The sequence below is a fragment of the Dendrobates tinctorius genome, unplaced genomic scaffold (genome assembly GCF_039654945.1).
Source record: "Dendrobates tinctorius isolate UK_male_01 unplaced genomic scaffold, ASM3965494v1 ptg000091l, whole genome shotgun sequence".
NCBI lineage: Eukaryota > Metazoa > Chordata > Amphibia > Anura > Dendrobatidae > Dendrobates > Dendrobates tinctorius.
Window position 1 is genome coordinate 5,509,407 of NW_027361759.1, and position 20,734 is coordinate 5,530,140.

At 48.3% G+C, this 20,734-nt stretch overlaps 1 protein-coding gene across 2 annotated transcripts in view; it reads right to left on the reverse strand.

Annotated features, from left to right (window-relative positions):
* The window catches only part of TFG (trafficking from ER to golgi regulator), a 44,820-nt gene extending 32,506 nt beyond the window's left edge, over positions 1 to 12,314 (reverse strand). Inside the window, exon 1 of one of the 2 annotated variants that reach the window (XM_073586203.1) lies at positions 12,137 to 12,314. The gene's annotated coding sequence lies outside the window, so the exon portion shown is untranslated. The remainder of the gene's footprint in view (positions 1 to 12,136) is intronic. The other variant, XM_073586202.1, reaches the window with a different exon arrangement.
* Between the last annotated feature and the right edge of the window lie 8,420 nt (positions 12,315 to 20,734).

Here is a 20,734-nt window from a genome sequence, read left to right on the forward strand (position 1 = left end):
CTGCCAGGTCCTCTTATGTGTATCTCCTTCTCTGGAGGTCTTACTCCTAGGCTTGCTTGGTTCCCTCTGTCTGCCCTCCAGGAGGCAGAATATCCTTGTCTCTGTGTCCTTGTCCTATCTTTGCCTCGTACCTGTTTTGCCGCCCTCCAGTAGGCAGTATTTCCTGCTCCCTGTGCTGTACCTCGTAGCCTTGCTTTGTATCTGTGTGTACTCTGTTCCCTGTGTCCTTGGTCTTGTAACTGGTCTTGTACTGTTACCCAGCCTGAACTCTGTCCTACATCCGTCTGTCTGTCTCCTTGTCTTTGGCTTCTTACCCTGCTGTGTCTCTGCTTGTGTCCTCCCTGTCTTATGTTCCACACTCTTGCAGCTCTGTTTGAGCTCCTCTCTCTTGCGACTGCCTGCTCTGCCTGTTCTCTGTACTCTTGCGGTTCTGCTGATTCAGAACCTCTTGCTGCTCTCCTCCGCAGCCTTGCGGTTCCCCTCCTGTGTGAACAGGTCCAAATCTGTTCCGTCATACTCCACGCCTCCCTGCCTGTATCCGTACTTGCTCCTCCTGTGTGAACAGGTCTCTCCCTGTTCCTTCCTGCCTGTACCTACACCCGCTGTGTGAACAGGTCTCTACCTGTTCCTTCATACACCGTGCCAGCCTGCCCTGCGTCTCTGCCGTGCCTGCTTGTTCTGAGTCTCAAGCCATGCCTGCCAGTGTCTCAGCCGTGCCACCGTCTCCTCAAGTGGGATCAGCAGCCACAGCCAGACACCACCCTGGAGTGGCACCTGGCAGATGTATCACACTCCAGAGATGCTTCATAAACTGAACTCCCAGTTCCCAAACACATGCTGGGGCTGTGGCTCAGCAGTCGGATCTCAATATCACATCTTTTGGTCCTGCCCAAGGGTGGTGGCTGGTTTCTCAGAGTTCGTGAAAGTTTTAATACAAAAGTGGAAGTTAGATCTCAATTTCTGCCACAAATTTGTGCAGACATAACAAAGGCAAATAGGCAAAAAATAGATAAATCAATAAAACCAATCATTTATTAATAAATTTCATAAAATTCTTTTTACAAGGAAATTTCTAAAAAAAAATGAAAAAAAAAAAATGAAATGAAATTTATTAATAAATGATTGGTTTTATTGATTTATCTATTTTTTGCCTATTTGCCTTTGTTATGTCTGCACAAATTTGTGGCAGAAATTGAGATCTAATATGTTGAATTGAGGTGGCTATTAGTTTTGGACTATTTTGTTATGTATAAAAGTGGAAGTTAGTCTGGAGCTTGCAATCTGTTAAATGTTTCTAATAGAGGGATGGGAAAGAATTTCTCTAAATTATTGCATAATATTAACTGCAGCTAGGTGTTTGATTGCATTTCAATCGAAACAGTCCAGTCATCCCTCTTAGCAGAACTTATTGAATAGAATTTCTGATAGTCGCAGAATGGAATATATGACTGCTTTACTGTATGCAAAGGTGGACCAATTTCATGTTATTTTGGCTCCGAGCAACCAAGTGCTTTTAGGATTGCTGTACTCTTTCCCCTATCTCTTAGTGTTTGAGTCCTATCTTCTGCTTTCTGTGGTTATATAACACAATTTTAAATGAATAAGTGGATGGGGTTTGATTTAGTATGGCACAGGGGTAGTAACCATGTTATTAAGAATGACTGGAACTTCAGTTTTTTTATTAATTTAGCATGCATTTTGTTCTGGTGCCACTAGAGGGAAATATGGCAATAAGTTAAAATTTAATGTTCTCCATCTCCACTAATTTTCAACTCTGCTTCATTTCATATAAATGCTTTTTGTTTACTTTGACTAGTAAACTTATAAAGCAATAAAAATTATTTTTACAAAACGACAGTCGTTGAATAGCCTGTTTACAAAATCAGACCGCACTGAACAATCTGTAATGTGCTCTGCGTGCATTGGTCGACGTTGTTTTCAGCAGTGTAGGTCCTGTTTAAGGCCAGTTTCACACATCCTGATATTTCAGATACCGGAAAACAGTGATTAGTTTTACCGGTAATGTTATTTCCAGGAGTCCATCCTGACAGCACCATGGGGTTGTCCTTCCTTCATCACAGAGACAGGAAATGCACGAGAGGTTAAAAGGTCCCCTCCCACTCTCAGACTCCAGTGATTTTCCAAGTACCACACCAGTATGGATGCAATTTAGATTTAGTACAAGCATATTATTACCAATACAAATCCTCGGGAGGGAACTACCAGTGCTGTCAGGATGGACTCCTGGAAATAACATTACCGGTAGGTCTAATCTCTGTTTTCCAGGATGTCCTATCCTGACAGCACCATGGGGAATACCAAAGCAGGAATTCGCTTAGGGTGGGACTACTGCTTTTAGCATCTTACGACCGACCGAAGGTCGTCTGGTTAGCTGCTAGCGTGTCCAGTTTGTAGTGTCTACACAAAGTGTCTAGTGTAGACTAAGTGGCGGCCCAGTATATTTGCTCTACTGAGGCTCCCGCCTTCTCTGCTTATGATGTTGCTATCGCCCTAGTGGAATGAGCTCTAAGGTCCCTGGTAGGTAATCCCTCAGTGTCGTATGTTGAGGAGATAATTGACTTATCCACCCTGCCAGGGTGTGCGTAGATGCGCCTTCAATAGAATAGAATCAATCCTATTCTACCATTGTATTGGATAAACAATTCTGAGTCCTGTCGCCACTCCTGAGTGGCCTCTAAGTAGCATGTGACTGCTCGTCTGACGACAAATGAGGGAAAGAATCTTACTCCGTTTTCCGTGGATGGCAGAATGAGGGTAGGACTATATCATGGTTTAAATTCTGGGGAGATACTACCTTAGGGAGGAATCCTGGGTTCCGTTTAGTATCATGCAATCGTTGAATAGTTGAATGTAGGAGTTCTGGACTGACAGGGCCTGGCTTTTACCCAGCTGCTTGGCTGAGGAGATCTCTACCAAAACGTTTTTTTCTTTTCTTTTTTTTTTTGTAAGTCTTGTGACATTTATCTCTGATATTGGTTCGTATGGCGGTCTGCGTAGAGCGGTAAGTACCAGATTTAGGTCCCCCAGAGCACTGTGGGTCTTAATCTCTGTATGGCCTTTGTAAAACGAGCCATCCCTGGATAAGAGGCCAAGGTGAATTAGAGTACTCCAAGCTGCTCTCCGAACTTCCAATGTGCTTTGGACTTAGATCTTTATTAAATCTTGCCAGGGGATAGTCAAGGATTTGAGAGATCTCTGGGCGAGAAAGATCTATGGGGATACTACCACCTTCTGAGCAGAACTTCTCCCAGATTTATGATAGATTGCCCTCGTAACGGGCTTACAGCTGGTTTGCATCGTTGAGATCACTTTGTCAGAGAGACCTCTGGATCTTAAGATCCCTCTCTCGGGATCCATGCTGCCGCTGTAGGTTCCCCAGATTTGGGTGCCGAACTGGGCCTTGGGAAAGTAGATCTTCTGGCGTTGGTAGATGGAGCGGTCCTTCCTGAGCAGTCTTCTTCCGGAGGTGGAACTAACTTCGTCTGGGCCCGAAGAGTATTACTAGCGTCACTCGCCTTTCCCTGGATCTTTCTGAGGCCTCTCGGTATTATAGGCATAGGGGGAAACCATATAGCAGTCCCCCACTCCATCTCCAATTCAAGGAGTCGACCCCTTTTTTGGATGGTCTGCTGGACCGAGAGAAGAATCTCTGTAGCTTGGTGCTCTTCCTTGTCGCGAAGAGGTTTAGCTGAGGGCTTCTCCACTGATGGCGTAAGCCTATGAATGTCTCCTCACTCACTTCCCACTCGGTGGCTCAGACTTCTTGTCTGTTCAAATAGTCGGCTATACTGTTCCTGGGCCCTGCAGGTGTATCACTGATATGGAGCGAACCCTGTTCTCTGCCCAGGTGAAGGTGCGGGCTGCCAGGTCCTGAAGCTTTCCCCCGGTGGTGTAGGAAAGATACTGTGGTTACAATGTTTGACCTGGCTTTCCTAAGTTGGCCCTGTGGACTCGACCGGCTTCGTTTAAGTGTCTCCCAACTGCTCGTAGCTATCTGTAGTTTGAGGACTGTGAACTGATGCTTCCCGGCCATGTCCATGAAGGTACCTTCCAGATGGGCCCCCCTTTCCTGCTGGCGTCCGTGCTGATAGTCTTGTATGGTGATAGGATCCGAGGTCCCCTGGGCTGATGGATCTTGTGACCCGTTCCCTATCTCAGAGATGATTTTAGGCTGGGGACGGTCAAGTCTCTTTGTCCAGAGCGGTCTGCTGTTCAATCCTATTTGACTGAATTTCCTTGTAGACTCCTGTGTGAGCCTGGTTCCACTTTACGCAGGGTATGCCTGCTGTCAGGGTCTCTAGGACCTTTAGTGTAGTCTTTTGGATATTTGATCTCGCCATAGCTGATGAACCCTGTTCCTGATGGCCTCCTTTCTTTCTTCCGATAAACGAGATTCTTGTTTTGAGATCTAACGAGACTCTCAGGAATTCTTCCCAGGTACTGGGCTGCATTGTTCAGGATCCAATCCTAGGTCTCCAGGCGTGGCGATTACCCCATCGAGTTGTTTTCTTAGCTCTGATGCTGAGAAAGTCCTACAGGTTTGGCCTCTTAAGTGTGCCCTGATCTTGGCAATCGGCTTCGTAAACCCCGGGTGCTGAAGCTAGGTCGAAAGGCAGAGCCTGAAACTAAAATGGTAGTATTCACTTCCTATTTCCAGTGCGAACCGCAGGAACTTCTGAGGGTGAGGGTGGATGGGAACGTGATAGTATGCGCCTCTGGATCTATTGTGCCTGTTGTGGCGATCTGAACTATTCAGGAAATGGTGGTTTTCGGGACTCCATTCGAAATTTGTATCGGATCCCATGGTTTAGTGGTTCTAAATTTATAATGGTCCGACTCTCCACCGGAGGTGTTCCTAGAACCGGGACCATTACTTCTGATCTTAGTAGATCTATTACGTCTGCCCATATAGTGTCTAAGGGTTTTGGCCCGGGATTTGTAACTACAAACCGTGCTGGGGGGGGGGGGGGGTTATAAATTCGCAGGTATAGCACTGGGAACCTGTATTCAGGATCCGCTGGTTCTGGGGGATGCGCCCTTGGTTCCAGGAAGTGTTTTGAGGCGCCCCCAACCAGTATGGTGTCACTGCCTGTTGAGGAACTTTGTCCTGAGTGAGAAGGGGGATCCTACTCTTCCCCCCTTTCTGGTGATACCAGAGAGTCGATTTACCCTCTTTCTATCTTCCTGCCTTTGGAAAGGACGGGACCTCTGAAGGGAAAACCTTTGCTTTCCCACAGGACCGTTTTTTAATGTCAGTGGCATTCTTCCGTGTTGTATCTAAGACCGGTCCAACTACCTTCCTGTCTGAAAGGTAAACCCCTGACCAGATCTTCATCCATAAGGCATGGCGAGCCGTTTTGGGTACAGAATTATTCCTAGCTGCAAACACACCGGTACGGCCAAAGCGTCCAACAGGAATCTAGCTGCAACTCTCCCAGGGAAAGGTCCTCTAAGAAATCACTTCTAGGGGTTTCCCCTGTAACTTATCGGACCTCCGAGCATGGGCTTGTCTCCCATTCGGGTCCCAGCCCAGGCTCATGCTGCTCAGCGGCTGTCACCTGACGAATGCACTCACGCTCAGCCTAGAATAGCCGGTGGCTGCTCCAACTGGTTGATCCTAGATACGTGGATCTGGCGACCGATGTGGCCTATCTGCTACTGCAGACCCAAGCCCTATTTAGGAGCCTGTCCCTGGGTCTTTTGGGGCTAGAGGAATCTTCGAAGGGAATTGAAGTGTTCCCTGACACCCCCCTGGGTTGTTGATCCTATGAACTCCAACCCAAGTGTTAACCTGGTTGACGGTAGGAGAGCCTGAAGTCTCAGGCAACAACGAGCTGCTTCTCAGCGTCCTACCATTCCTCTAGAATGATTTATACTCGTCCGATGATCGACCGGACTCTCATCCTGCCCGCCTAGCGGCTGACACCTGACTAGCGCCAGCTGCTCAGCCTAACACCTCTTAGTGTGGGGTGGAAGACTGAGAAGGTAGTCATCCTGGGACCTCCTATCTGACCCCTATGCGCATCTCAGCTCCGTGCGACCTGCGATTAAGGACTTGTCAGCACCTGGGATAGATGTATTAGGCGTGAAGTTTCCCCCACTGCACAGGGGGAATCTCAAGCCCTGTCCTCTGCGGTCTCATATTCTCAGCATCCTCCTTTGCAGCCGCCGAGGTTCCTTCCCAGCATAGACGTCAGTCCAGGTGATTTGCCCGGCTAACGCTAGGCGTTTTGACAAATGCAGTCATGCTGGCACGGGTATTAGCTCTGCCTGGTTTCCTGGAGGTTGAAGCTGCAGGAGTCGGGGCTGTCTTTTGCTATCAAAGTACAGGAGCTTTTTGGTTAAAGCTCCTGTCTTAAGTATGTCCATCCTGTCCACAACTTACAGACATTGGTGGTTCAGGGTGATCGCCAGGTTTCCACAGCGCCTTCCATGGCGGTGTCCCGTGCCACTGACCCACCCCATCGTCCTACCTTGTCTTGAGTGGGTCGATTGATCCTCACGCCGTCTGCCGCTTCAGCCGCCGCTGCCCCAGCCGCGTCGCTGCTCCGTCCACGCTGGGATGCCACCAGAAGATGTCATCTGGCGCCCGGAAGTGATGCGGGCCTGGGGATGATGCGGCATGTGACGCCGAGAGCCCCGCTGAGGGGAAGCGGCTCCAAGTCCCAGAGCAGCGCTTCACAGGATGCCTGGCGGAGAACCCCCCTTAGGGGGGTGCCGCCTCGCACCATCTGACGGGGAGAGCTGGTGTCTGGACCTCGATCTCCCTGGCCCATTGGTAAGCTTTTCTTGGATGCCGCGGCTATCTTCCTCCGCGGCGCTCTCGTGTCTGTCCTTACAGGGACAGGAAAAACACTGGAGTCAGAGTGGGAGGGGACCTTTTACCCTCTCATGCATTTCCTGTCCCTGTGATGAAGGAAGGACAACCCCATGGTGCTGTCAGGATAGGACGTCCTGGAAAAAAAATCGGTATCGGAGAAGTCCGTATGTCAATTTGTGGCATCCATGTGTTGAAACAATTTGTTTCAATGTTAACCCTATGACTTTTAAAACGCACACGGATGGCACACGGACGCCATCCATGTGCGGTACGTGTTTACATGGACCCATTGACTTGTATGGGTCCGTGTGAGCTGTGCTGTCGCTCAAAAATGGACATGTCTGTGTGTTTTGCACATGGACACACGGTCCGTGAAAACACGCTGACACATGCATAGACCCATTCATTTGAAAGGAGACACTGACATGTGAAACCAGCCTAAGCAGAAGAATGTGCTCCCCAAGAACGATGACCTTTTTGTGCAGCACAAAAGATTATTTCACCTGACGAACAAGCATTTTGCTCATTTGTGAGGTGATCAGCAGCCTGTTTAGACTGCGTGAAACTAGAATTCCTAGAAACAGTTAATCATCATCATGCAGTGTAAATGGACCTTAAGGCTATGTGCACACGTTGCGGATTCGTCTGCAGATTTTTCCACACAGAATCCAAAGGTCAAAATACCAGCGTATTTACTGCGGATTTTGTGCGGTTTGCCTGCATTTTTACACCTGCGGATTCCTATAATGGAACAGGTGTAAAAACGCTGCGGAATCCGCACAAAGAATTGACATGCTGCGGAACATAAACCGCTGCTTTTCCGCATGTGCATAGTGGTTTTTGTTTTCCATAGGATAACATGGTACTCTACATCCCATGGAAAACCGCTGTGGATCCGCAGACGAATCCGCAACGTGTGCACATACCCTAAAGACAACCTTTCACCAATTTGAGGAGATTAAACTGGCCACATCATGGAACAGTGACTGGAGAGCGGAGTAAAACATTTTTTTTTTTTTTATTTTTTTTTTATTTACCTCTCTCCATTGCAGAAAGAATAGCTTGAAAAGTTTAGGTTGTTGTTTATGATAAGCCCAACTGGGTATTACTAGAGATTTTTCACTGGGGCATCCACTGCTTCCGCTGCATGAGGAAGACCAATTAGAAGCATAACATACAGGAATAAGAAGCAAAACACCCCCTTTATAGCTCAGTGTGAGACATGTAATGACAGACAGTCTGCTCTCCTTGCAGATCTCACTGCAGAGCTGTGTGTGATTACCATGTGCTAGGAGCAGAAAGGAGTATGATTTCACACAGCTTTCATCTCTCTGCAGTCAGTGTTGACTGAGAGACCTAGCAGAGCTTTGTCTCATTACAAATACTTCTAGAAGCTCTACACTAACAGTGGAGTCAGCCCTGCTGTACTACCTACCCCACCACACAATGAAAGCTGAAGACTTATTAGTAATCACACACAGCACTGCTCCCAGCACTTGGTGATCTCACACCTGTGCAGCGAGATCAGTGACGAAAGCATACTGTGTCATTACAGGTCTCACCCCGAGAATCCTGGCCTCTTCTCAGCGTTCATTGTATCAATAAGGCTATGTGCACACGTAGTTTTTTGGGTCTGCGGATTCTGTAGCGAAAACCTCAGGTCCTGCGGTTTATCTGCGGTTTTGCACCTCATAATGGATGAGGTATAAAACTGCAGCGTTTCTGCACCAAACAATTGACATGCTGCGGTTTGTAAACCGCAGCAAAACCGCAGCATGTGCACAGCTTTTTTTTTTTATTTCCATAGGAAATAAAAGGTACTGTACAACGCAGCAGAATCTGCTGCGGACCCGCAGGTGCAGAAACACTGCAGAACCGCACCGTGTGCACATACCCTTACATTGGACAAGCTATTCTGTGGAAAACAAGGGTAGAAAAATTAAGGGTCTCAGACAACAGATAAATGTTCGTCAAACTTCAGATGACTGAAAACTCATCAATTGATAATAGCGGTGTCCCAACTCACCCTCTACAGCAGATTGAGGGAAAAGAAGAATAGGATGTTTTGAATTCCTGATCTCATGATTGAAAGACACACAGAAGTAGTGTCTGTGGCCTAAGCTCCTCTGGTATTGCAAACACATACTAAAGCCTCCGCCCCATACACATCAATAAGAACATGTTTGGCTATCAGTCCAATGTGCATGGGAGCCCCAGAGACTTGATTCTGGGGGGAGTTATAGATCCAGCTTGTTTGACTTTGAACTACAGAGCTTTTTGTCCTCAATAGATTAACTGCACACAGCAATGTCCAGCAGCCGTTCTCATATATAGAACACAGGCAGTAAAGGAGAGCTGACAGATGGCCGATCATTCACCCGGCAGCTAACATCTATCCGGAGTGTATGGAGGGCTCACGATGCCAACAAGATTTGTTTAAACAGCTATATAAGGTGCACAGCATAAAGAGGAGGGCTTGGTGAACTCCAAGAAACAGCTACAATCACATACAGAGGACAGACGGTTTCTTGTCCAGGCTCTCCCAGTATGAAATAAGTGATATCAGAGAACAATAGATGGCATTCAACGGCAAAACAAATGTGGACACCTAAAAGTTAAGTATTGCTCTCTTATGGATTGTTTTAGTCTAATATACATAAGAGCCGTCTGAGGAGGACAGATAAATTGTGTAGAATAGATAGATGGGTACAGATATTCCCGGCTCTGGATGTGTCAGAGGAGATTGGCTTTAGGGGTAAAGCAGGAGCCACACTAGGGGGAAAATAGTAGATATTTTACTACTTAACTGGCCCTTAAAGTCTACAGCATGGTATTTCTCTCCATTAGAACACATTTAATTTCCTGAGGCTCCCACAGATACCCTCTTTCGCACTTGGATGTCATCAGCTGTACCACTAGTCCTATAAAAAGCCTCATCCCCTCTTACAAAAGCCAAAGTCAGGAGGGATCTGGTAAGGGTGGACTCGGTGGGGCCACATACTACACGGTTACCCACTGACCAATCTCCAGACCTTGGGAATGCACCACCTCACATCATACACATCACCCATGACAAGCTGAGCTATGTGAGACAATACTTTACTTCTGTGACTTTAGTTGTATGGTGCCAGGCTTCTCACTAGTGTGTAGGCAACAATTAATGTAATGATATTCATTATAGTGTGATCTCGATTATATTTCCTGACACACAGAGGAGTTTTAAGCAACGTATTGTGAAATATCGGCCATGAAATAAATGATTCTCACTGAAACTCATCACATCCGTTTGTGTAGAATGGGAAGGTGGCCTCCATAGATCTGGGAGCAGCAGCATGGCAGGACTATGATTGTTTCCTTGTACTTACAGTGCCACTATAGTCCTACGTATACGCTCCTTGCGGTATGTACGTTATCAGAAGATGCCGTCACTTTCGACACAAATGATGGCGAGAAGGTGTCACCAGGATCCCCTGTGGACTTGATGAGGCAGAGGGGTCTTAAAGGGAACCTGTCACCCCCCGCAGGCGTTAAGTAAAAGAGCCACCTTGTGCAGCATTAATGCTTCATTCTGTCAAGGTGGCTCTTTTATTTAGCATCCCTTCCTGCGTTGTTTGCTCCGCCTCTTCATTTTTCTTTTCAAATCCTGGCACCTGCGCTGTAGTATGAATTCTGGGGCAACCGCAGTAACCGTTGCCCGTCCTCTCTCATGACTTCCTATCGCGCGACCAGAGATCCCGCCCCGCAGTCGCTTATGATTTATTCACACTGCGGGGCTGGGAATCTTGGGCATGCACAGTAGTTATCTGCGCCTCTAATGCCCAAGATTCCCAGCCCCGCAGTGCAATTAAATCATAAGCTACTGCGGGGCGGGATCTCTGGCCGAGCAATAAGAAGGCCAGGAAGTCATGAGAGAGGACGGGCAGCGGTCACTGCGCATGCCCCAGAATACATACTACAGCACAGGTGCCAGGATTTGAAAAGAAAAATGAAGAGGCGGAGCAAACAACGCCGGAAGACATGAGTGATGGATGCGAGGCGTCTCGATCAGATGAGGAAACACCTGCCCCCCTGTCAAATATCAGGTATTTCTGACCAATTTTAAAAAGATTATTTCTGCGGTGGAAGGTACCATAAATAAAAGAGCCACCTTGACAGAATGCAGCATTAGTGCTGCACAAGGTGGCTCTTCTACTTAAAGTCACCTGGAGGGGGTGACAGGTTCCCTCTAAACAACCAAACATGGTGTCGGGCATGTAACCGGACCTCTGGACGACTTCTGACTACAGAAATCTTAATAAGGTACACGAAAATGGTCATCTTGTTAGCACATCTATTACAGAGAACACACAATCCTAAAATGTACCACTGATCAGAAGCTAAACAACACAATTCATCAAAGCTTTCACACCAGAATCTGGAGTAAACACTTTGTGATTTTTCTAGGTGTAACTGAGCAGTGCCAAATTTGAGCAACTCTAGGCGTGTGGGAGGCACGGCACCCCGGCTCATCTACTTCTCGACGAGCTGTGGTGTTCTGTAAGCCAGAAATTTCACCATCTCTGGTGTTGTGCAGGGAGGTCCACGCCGCTTGTCAGACGCTCCAGATTCGTGGCGAAGCCTCACCTCTTCATGAATATAAAGTGTGTGACTCCAAAAAAGCCCCCTCATCACGTGAAAAACAGTGGTCTGGATGAATTAGGCCCAAAGGTCTAACTGGAGCTTGGATAGGATGGGTAAATCTCTCACATCTCCCCTTGCTCTTAAGTACATGGCTGCTTGATGACATCATGGGAGCAGACAGCCATGGGCCAATGACATCACGTCTCGGCAACATGTTGATTGGCCACTCGTGTCACGGCCATGATCTCTAACAAATACAGCAGTCACACTCATACATAACTCCTAGGCCCCCACAATAGTGATGGGGGTCACCAGATCCTAGGCTGTAATATCTGCAGCTGGGGCCCACATGTGCACTGGTGTGATGCAGGCAGTACTGCACCACCAAGCACAGGGGGCGCCATTCCCCACCCTGTCACAACAGGTAAACATCCTCGGATTTCTAACGTAGACCCCATAACATGCGGATACCAGGCATGCCGCCTGTCACGATATGGCAGTGTTATGCCGCAGACATAATGGGGGCACAGTGACTGGTAGATAGCGTCAGTCTGTCATGTAGAAAGGCTCTAGGCCTCCAGCGTAGAACATGCAGGGAATGCTGAAACCTGTAGTTTCACAGGTTGTCAGGGTCCGCTACATGCACACAGGGGGCACACCCTATCACCCGCTTACCTAGCGCAGCTGCTCGCGATCCTCGGGTGGAAGAAACAACGCCCGCGGAGAGGCGGACAATGACTGGAACACTTGTGCTGCTCTGCCCTCCGTCCGCTGTCTGTCCGGCAGCGTCACCCTTCAGTCACAGCCAATCAGATACCAGGACCACCCCCCTCAGGTGACGTACCTAACACGCATTCTGTACGTGGCATGGACGCCGGCACGCTGCGCAGGCGCGCTTGAGACCGCTGAAATTTTTTTTCACGTAACTTTATTTACAGTGATGATTCCAGAACAGCAGAGTTTCCTTCTTCATGTTCCGGTTCTGAGAGCACAAGCAATCAGCACCGGCAACACGGAAGGAAGTCAGCGAGTGACAAGGCCATGAGTGGTCACCTCCTGTGTGAGGGCAGTAAGGCTGTGTGCACACCGAGGGTTTTTGAGGCTGTCAAAAATGCGTTTTCCAGTAGAATCTGCTGCAGCGCTGGAGTCTTGGGTTTGAATCCAACCAAGGCCATCTGCAAGGAGTTTGTATGTTCTCCCTGTGTTTGCGTGGGTTTCCTCCGGCTCCTCCCACATTCCAAAGACATACCGAGAGGGATTTTAGATTGTGAGCCCCCTCGGGGACAGCGATGATAATTATTATTCAGGAAAGCTCTGTTTTGGGGGAGATTTTGGAGACGTTTTTAGAGCATGGTGGAGTTTTGGTTTTCTTGGAAGCACCACTCCAGCGATGGTGGAAAAGTAATTCCCCTGCCGCCGCCTTTGTCGTTTTCCAGCGTCACTCTCTTTGGTTTCCAGTGGAAAGTGACCTGACTGGACAGGACCTGGTGTAGAGCATTTTCCATCAGGAGTGGCTTCAGAGAGCTGACACGCATTTTCTTTCTTTCACCAGGTGTTTCCAGAACCTGGAAAAAAACAAGACTAGAGTCCTATGGACCCCCATCCACACAGTGATCAGATCTATGGGCCCCTGTAACAAGATCCTTTGTCCTGATCCCTATCCTATAATAATGTCCTCTGCCCCATCCTGTTTTAGTGTCCCTATCCTGGGCCCTCCCAGTAATAATGTCCCATTTCCTGTAATATTGTCTCCGTCCTGGGCCCCAACCTGTAGTAATATCCCCTGTCCCGGGCCCCATTCTGTACTAATGTCCCTTTCCTCTCCCCTTCCAGCAATAATGTCCAATATCCTGTAATGTCCTCTGTCTTGAAATAATGTCTCCCATTCTGGGCCTCATCCTGTAATAATGACCCTATCCTGCCCTTTTAGTCGTAAAGTCTCCTATTTTGTAATAATGTCCCCCTTTGTGGGTCCCATCCTGTAATAATGTCAATCATCCTGGCTCCTATCCTGTAGTAATGCCCCATGCCTGGCAAGGATGGCTCCCTTCCAGTAAGAATGTCCCCCATCCTGTGATGGTTTAGATTTCTGGCTCGAAAGCTTTGAATTATCGGGCCCAATATCTTTTTAAGGCTGCCAACACTTTAGTTCTTAAATTGGAAGACGATTCAGGAATCATTCCTAGTGTGCACTTTACAGTCTTTTTGGAGCAGAAACTGAGAGGAAACTCTAAACTCCTACAAAACATGGAATTTCTATTTTTTTTCTACTGGTAGTGCAGGGTAGGAGGGTGGTAGCATTTCTCAAAGGTTTTTTTCGGGCCTCCTTTTACAGTTTTTTTTGTTCCAGACTGTTTTTTATTCAATTAATGGAGTTATCCAGGCTTTCGGTATAATTTGTGTGTGTACCTAGGCTGCTGAATGCTGACAGTTTGTAATCTACTTTCTGTCAGCATTCTGCATGGTTGCCTAGATATCGCACTTAGTCATGTGAGCAGCTCTCTTATGATTCTGGAGGAGCTGCTCACACCCCGACTAGAGTTTTCTAGTGATGTTTCATTTGTGAGACTTAAAGGGGTTGTCCGGGCTTTTCACATAATCTCAGTACATATCTGGGCTGCAGAATGCTGACAATAAGTAATTTGCTTTCTGTCACTAGTGTGCACGGTTTTCTAGATATTCTGAACAGAACGTCCAAGGGGGGGTGTTATAGCATTAAAATGAGAACTAGTCGTAATCTCCTACTCTACTCCAAACATGCCCTCTATAGCAACAACCCCACCCTCCATAGCTACAGGCCCTCCCCGTCCACATGAAGCAGCCCTCATCACACAGTAACAAATCCTCCCCCTCTAGCAGCCTCACTGCAGAGAGCAGCTGCTCCTCCCCCAGACACACGCTGAACAGTGTTCTGTGGAAAGGGAAAATCGTCCTGTATTCTGGGCCACTCCATGATTAAAATACATAACTCATTATCAGTAATTCCTTCCCTCACTGTCCCAGGCTGCTGGCAGCAGTGAGAACAGACTGTGTGATGGCCAGTGATGGGGGTCTGCAGCTTCTAATCTGCACAGAGGATGGCAGTCACTGATGTAATCTGTTGTGTGACAAAGCCTCTGCTGTGTGAATGAGACAGCTCTGTGTCACTGATGTCTTCACACAGCAGCAGATTTGATGCAGTGTATGTGTGAGCACTGTGTCTCTAATGACAAAAATACTGTTGGGAGCAGCCTGTCCCAGAATACAGGACGATTTTCCCTCCTCACTGGTTTTACTTTCCATAGATCACTGTTCAGTGTGTGTCTGGGGGAGGAGCAGCTGGGTGGTCTGCTCTCTGCAGTGAGGCTGCTAGAGGGGGAGGATCTGTTACTGTGTGATGAGGGCTTCTTCATGTGGATGGGGAGGGCCTGTAGCTATGGAGGGTGGGGTTGTTGCTATAGAGGGCATGTTTGGAGTAGAGCAGGAGGTTACGACTAGTTCTCATTTCAATGCCATAACACACCCCCCCTTGGACGTTCTGTTCAGAATATCTAGAAAACCGTGCAAACTAGTGACAGAAAGTAAATTACTTATTGTCATAATTCTGCAGCCCAGATATGTACTGAGATTATGTGAAACGCCCGGACAACCCCTTTAAGAGCCGGATCCCTGCTGTGACCGATGTGAGTCGGCACCCCAGTAAGAGCCACTAAATTCTCTGAATGGCTCTCACTGTGTGTACAATTCCGGTGTTCAGTGGTGTAACTCCTCCCACTGAAACCAAACTCCTCCCACCCATCACTGTAGTTGGCTAACTGTAAGCACGTAAAGTTTCAGCCATGGGTGGACGGGGTTTTAGCTCTTTTTGGTGAGCAGAGACAGGAGAGCCAGATCACCAAAAAAAGCCCTACTGCCCATCACTAGAGTTTTCCTGTGTGGCAGAGACACAACAGACACCACACCCCCCAGTCTCTGCCAGACCCTCCCCCTCCTGCGGTAGCACATATTGTGAGTCAACAGGGGAATGGCTCAGCTAGTTGGAGTAACCAGGAAAGAAAAGGCTTCTACAAAGATGAGTATAATGTGCTGTGTGGATCCATCCCTCCTTCAGCCATCCATCCGTCATCCAGCCATCCATCTTTCACCCAACCTTCCCTCATTCAGCCATCCTTCCCTCCTTCACCCATCCTTCCCTCCTACATCCATCCTTCCTCCTTCATACATACTTCCATCCTTCATCCATACATCCTTCAGCAATCCATCTTTTCCTCATCCCTCCCTCCCTCATATATCCATTCCTCCCTCATACATCAATTCCTCCCTCATCCTTCCCTCATCCATCTATCCCTCCTTCATTCATCCATCACTCCCTCATCCATCCCTCCCTCATCCATCTATCTAGTCTAGAGTCGCCAAGTCTCAAGCATAACCAGAAAGTGTCTGTTGGCGAAGTTTATGGAGTGTCAGAACAATGCTCCATAGACTTTGTCGAATTTGCTGGAGTACGTCATATTAGGTGGACTACAGTGGCCTGCCAGATATCTATCTCTCTATGCATCATTATCTTTGCACATCTTTAAAGTGAACTTGTCACCAGAAAAAACAAGATTATGTGGTTAATCAGCAGGTTAATAGCATTATTAACTTGCAGATGCCGAACGCTGCGGGGAGAAAATTAACTTTATTCCCTCTGGCAGCATTTGGATTCATATAGTAGAAGGAGAACCTTTTAGCACATCATGTAATCTTGAAGTGAAAAATGTGATTTATTGAAGACACACTTGGCATAGAAATCAGAACTGTCATGATCCAGTGTTGGATCTGGCGGTATTAAAAGCACAAAGTGAACTTTTTTTACTTTGGTTGAGTTCAAAGGTGTTTTGACTGTCCCCGGTGGTGGTTAGCGGTATCGCACCATAGGTTTAGGTTAATGTTCACTTAATTAAGGATCAGGTGTGACTCCCTATAAAGGTGTGCTTAGGGGGTTCACTCACCGCTGGTGATATTTCCTTCTGAGTTGTTGGAGAGCCTGGTGGAAGGATGGAGCGGGATAGGAGTCCTGCGCAGTCAGCCAGAGAGGATGAGTGCCAGCTAATGGTGTCTGCAGGAAGGACTGGCATGGCTTGGTGGAGTCGCAGTTTGTGCTGTCGGCGGGAAGTGCGGGCATGGCTTGGAGGAGTGGCGACTTGGAAGAGAGTTGCACTCAGCATGCTCTACTTGGTTGCTGAGAACTGGACTCGAGCATGCTTGGATTCTTGGCAGAGGCTGGACTCATCTTGGGACTCTGTGTACTGGACTGCTGCAAGTGGTGATGGACTCTGCTCCCAGGCTGCACGATGGAGACGGATCCAGTTATGTGATGGATCAGGGTGGAGGAGAAGATGCACACAGGTGGTGGGCTCTGTTGCTAGGAGCGCACGCAACAGAGCAAAGATAAGTGGTGATTCCCCTGTATTGTCTCTTTCCTCATGTGTGTTGTTAGTGCAGTGGTGGGATTAGTCTCCGCACCGACCTATTCCCTAGTGAGGGTTTAGGCTCAGGGCGAGCAAGGGCATTAAGGTACGCGTGCGGCGACAGGTGTGGAGCCTGTTTAGGGAATGTGAGGAGTGTAGGGACACTGGCTCAGGGGAGTGCAGGAGGTTTCCATTTTCCCATTCCCTATCGCAGGGCCCACCATTGTTAAAGTTACCCAGGTTCCCCCCTTATTATTTAAATGCGCCTTACTGGAGGCGGTGTCTCCAGATATATGTATGCATGGCGTGTAATACCTAAATCCGCCAGGTGGAGGCGGCGTATCCACCTGCACGCTTTATTATTTAAATTCGCCCCACTGGAGGCGGTGTATCCAGGGTCACGTGTGTTATGGGTTCGCCTTGCGACATCATCTGCGTCCTGACACACGTGATCATGACATTATCACCAGCCCTTACTTTTTTTTCTGGTGAGCTTCGGCCATGTGGAGACCTGTGGTAATTGCTGCCGGGCCTCACTGATGTGAGTGGGGAGCGGCAAGGTGTTTAGAGCCGCTGCAGCAGCAGTTATCACGGTCTGGGGCCTCTGCTCAGGTAACCAGGAAATCAAAAATGGCGGCTGCGGTCTGGCAAAAGCCCCTAGAGTCGCTGCTGGGGAGCGGGACTTGCTCATGCACGGGGAGGTACCCAGGCAGGTGGGAGGAATGGTGCCCCACGGAGCTGCCTGGTATTCCCCGAGGTGAAGGGGTACATCCCTGTGGTGAGCAGACTAGGTGTGTAGTCACTGCTGGGGAGCGGGACTTGCTCTTACAGGGGACGCACCCAGGCAGGTGGGAGGAATGGTGCCCCACGGAGCTGCCTGGTATTCCCCGAGGTGAAAGGGTACGTCCCTGTAGTGAGCAGATTGGTGAATAGTCCGCGGGGCTCATGCCAAATCTTCGATGCCGCCCCTCCTAGTCGTGTGGAGGCGACCAGCGAGTATATATATTTTCCTCCATATTCCTGCGGCTATGGTACTAAAACCCCCTAGAGTCGCTGCTGGGGAGCAGGACTGGTTCATGCAGGCGGGCGCACCCAGGCAGGTGGGAGGAATGGTGCCCCACGGAGCTGCCTGGTATTCCCCGAGGTGAAGGGGTACGCCCCTGTGGTGAGCTGACTGGTGTGATAGTCCGCGGGATTTTACGCCAAATCTTCATACCATCGAAGAAGCCGCCCTCCTGGTCGTGTGGAGTCGACCAGCGAGTGTATATTTCCTCCATTTCCCGGTCCCCTTCTCCTCCTGGTGTGTGCAGCAGGTGTGCTGCGGGGGAGTAGGGACAAATCTCTACCCTCGCCATTAACCAACCCTAAGAGGCGCAGTCCTCATGGTGAAAGGGTTGGAGGGTGGTGTCCCTTGGTGAATAGTGGGGGTGTGAGTGTGGTGACACAGGGGGACGCCTCTGAGTCCAGAGTGAGTTCACCAAAAAATGACAAATGTATGTGTGCAATAAACGTTCAGGTCCGGACCTGTGTGTGAACGAGCATGTATGGGTGCCACCAAAAAACATCTTGTGGAAATGTGTTATGGAGTCTGATCAGCTCTGAGCAAACCTACACATACATTAACTCGTTCCCCAGGTCGGCGCTGTGGAGATGAGTGGTGCCTCCAAAAGGAACATATATTGCCAATATCAGCGGTGTTTGTCATAAACCTGAAATGGTGGGGTGAACTCAGGGTCTGGGCGTCCCCGCTGTAGGTGTTTCCCTAATGAGGGGTGGTCTTGAGGGTCCAGAGGCCCCTCATTAAGGAGGGGGTACTGTCATGATCCAGTGTTGGATCTGGCGGTATTAAAAGCACAAAGTGAACTTTTTTTACTTTGGTTGAGTTCAAAGGTGTTTTGACTGTCCCCGGTGGTGGTTAGCGGTATCGCACCATAGGTTTAGGTTAATGTTCACTTAATTAGGGATCAGGTGTGACTCCCTTTAAAGGTGTGCTTAGGGGGTTCACTCACCGCTGGTGATATTTCCTTCTGAGTTGTTGGAGAGCCTGGTGGAAGGATGGAGCGGGATAGGAGTCCTGCGCAGTCAGCCAGAGAGGATGAGTGCCAGCTAATGGTGTCTGCAGGAAGGACTGGCATGGCTTGGTGGAGTCGCAGTTTGTGCTGTCGGCGGGAAGTGCGGGCATGGCTTGGAGGAGTGGCGACTTGGAAGAGAGTTGCACTCAGCATGCTCTACTTGGTTGCTGAGAACTGGACTCGAGCATGCTTGGATTCTTGGCAGAGGCTGGACTCATCTTGGGACTCTGTGTACTGGACTGCTGCAAGTGGTGATGGACTCTGCTCCCAGGCTGCACGATGGTGACGGATCCAGTTATGTGATGGATCAGGGTGGAGGAGAAGATGCACACAGGTGGTGGGCTCTGTTGCTAGGAGCGCACGCAACAGAGCAAAGATAAGTGGTGATTCCCCTGTATTGTCTCTTTCCTCATGTGTGTTAGTGCAGTGGTGGGATTAGTCTCCGCACCGACCTATTCCCTAGTGAGGGTTTAGGCTCAGGGCGAGCAAGGGCATTAAGGTACGCGTGCGGCGACAGGTGCGGAGCCTGTTTAGGGAATGTGAGGAGTGTAGGGACACTGGCTCAGGGGAGTGCAGGAGGTTTCCATTTTCCCATTCCCTATCGCAGGGCCCACCATTGTTAAAGTTACCCAGGTTCCCCCCTTATTATTTAAATGCGCCTTACTGGAGGCGGTGTTTCCAGATATATGTATGCATGGCGTGTAATACCTAAATCCGCCAGGTGGAGGCGGCGTATCCACCTGCACGCTTTATTATTTAAATTCGCCCCACTGGAGGCGGTGTATCCAGGGTCACGTGTGTTATGGGTTCGCCTTGCGACATCATCTGCGTCCTGACACACGTGATCATGACAAGAACCCAACGTTTCGGCGTTTATCAAGTTTATCTAAATAAAACAAAAACTATATTTATATCAAATGTAACAAAATAGTATCAATTAACAATGTGCCTCTGTGATTATGGAGGACAGCATACTGGAAGAAACATCAAATATAAATGTGTGGTGGATAAAGGGATACTTGTGTTCAAGTGACCAAAACTGGAAACAATAAAGGAGAACTATATGTATACATTCTTAAAGGGGTTTTCCAATAATATACTAAAATGGCTCCTAAGTATGGGAGAGACAGCTGAGATAGCTGTTGGCTAAGTGATCGTTAGGCCAGCAGCTATCTGCAGTGAATGGGGGGTTTACATTTAAAAAAAAAAAATAAAAAAGTCTGACATCCGTATGAGTGCATTCAACCAAGTACTTCAATTTTCTCCACGGGAGAAAAGGACTTGTGAGATGATTCCTAGTTTTCAGTTTGCTGCTTTTCTCCATGAAGCATCACATTTAAGACCCAATACTTCCCCATACTGCGTCGAGGGTATTACACTTAGCCAGCCAGATTCTGCTTTGCACTGATGAGGGGCAAACACCCCGAAACAGTCTGTAAATGAGTTTCAGGTTTGGCATTTATCTCTGATCATGTCGCGAAAGGGTATGACAATGAGATATAGAGTAGTCACATCTCCTAAGTGGCACTGGAGAGAGAGATTCGTTCATTATGCAAGTACACAAATTAGCATTTAATTAAGCACATGACCTTACAGAACTGGTGACATTGAGAATATGCAGTTTAAATGAGATCAGGGTTAAAAGCACAATGGTTGTAGAAATGTTTCCAATTTATTGTATTCCACGTGTAACCAGGAACTCCGACACGGAGATAAATAATGAACTAATGCACCCTGATTCATCAGTCTCCGGGGGTTAGGTAAATGAT